This window comes from Chrysochloris asiatica, unplaced genomic scaffold (assembly GCF_000296735.1).
Source record: "Chrysochloris asiatica unplaced genomic scaffold, ChrAsi1.0 scaffold00199, whole genome shotgun sequence".
Lineage (NCBI taxonomy): Eukaryota > Metazoa > Chordata > Mammalia > Afrosoricida > Chrysochloridae > Chrysochloris > Chrysochloris asiatica.
In genome coordinates this window covers 4813342-4814972 of record NW_006408717.1, presented here as the reverse complement: position 1 = coordinate 4814972, position 1631 = coordinate 4813342, and positions in this window count along the sequence as shown.

Below are 1631 nucleotides of genomic sequence, written 5' to 3'. Positions count from 1 at the left end.
TGTGGTTCAAATGATCTTGCAATCTAACACATTAACCCACACCAGGACTCCAAAATTAACTTTAGGTGTCTACAAAAAATTATATCCTAAGTAATTTATATTTTGATTTGTGTTAAGAATTTTTTTCATTATATTTCCTCTTGAGAGTGAAATTTTAACATGAAATGTATTATATGAACGTTGCTGTTCTTGTTGATAGGTGTCATTGACTCAGTTCTGACTCATAGCGACTCTGTATAGAGTTTCCGAGGAAAGGCTGGTGGATTTTAACTGCTGAACTTTGGATTAGCTGTCCAATTCTTATCCTACAGTGCCACACCAGTACTCCTATATGTATGTTGTTGTTGTTGTTGTTATTTGCCATCGAGTTGGTTCTGACCCATAGCCACCCTGTATAGGGAGGGTTTCCAAGGAGTGACTAGTGAGTTTGAACTGCCGACCTTGCAGTTCAAATGGCTTTGCAGTCTGACGCATTAACTCACAGTGCCACACCAGGCCTATATGTATAAAGTATGTTGTATGTATAAATGTAAAAATTCTTATGAAATAAAAAACCCCATATCAACAACATTGACTCTTTGTTGTTAATAATACATTAGATCAGAACTCTTACATTTTAATCTTGAATTTTATAATTGCAAACAATAGTTATGTTGTTATTATGTGCCTTAATGCCAACTATGACTCAGAGAAATCATATGTACAGCATGTTGAACATTGCCTGATCCCACACCATCCTCATAACTGTTGCTATGCATAAGTCCATGGCTACTGCCACTGTGCTCATCCATCTCATTGGGAGTACTACCCTTTTTCGCTTACCCTCCATTTTATCAACCATAATGTCTTATTCTAGAGACTGGTCCCTCCTGATAACATGTCTGAGTATAAGAGATGAAGTCTAATTATCCTGGCTTCTAAGGAGCATTCTAATTGTACTTCTTGCAATACAGAATTGTTTGTTTTTCTAGCAGTCAATGGTATCTTCAATATTCTTCTCCAGTGTCATAACACAGATGCATCAATTCTTCTATGGTCTTCTTTATTCACTATGCAACTTTCACATGCATCTGAGGTTATTGAAAATGTCATGGCTTGGGTCAGGTGCACCTTAGTGCTCAAACAGATATCTTTGTTCATGAACATTTTAAACAGATCTTATGCAACAGTTTTGCCTATTGCAATACTCATTTTGATTTCTTGACTGATGCTTCTGTGAGTATTGATGATAGATCCAAGCAAAATGAAGTCCTGGACAACTTCAATCTTTTCTACATTTATCATGATGTTATTTATTGGTCCAGTTTTGAAGATTTCTGTTTTCTTTACATTGAAGTGCAATCCATACCTGAAGGCTGTGGTGTTTGATCTGTATTAGTAAGTATTTGAAATCCTCTTCACTTTCAGCAAGCAAGGCTGTATCATTCACAAATCACAGGTTGTTAATGAGTCTACCTCCAATCCTGATGTCATACTCTTCTTCATAATCAGCTTCTCTGATTATTTGCTAGCATAGAGATTGAATATTGGTGTTGTTGTTATGTGCCGTGGAGTCAGTTCCAACTCATAGTGACCCTGTACAGGGTTACCAAGGCTGCAAATGGGAACAGAAAATCTCACCTTTCTCCTGC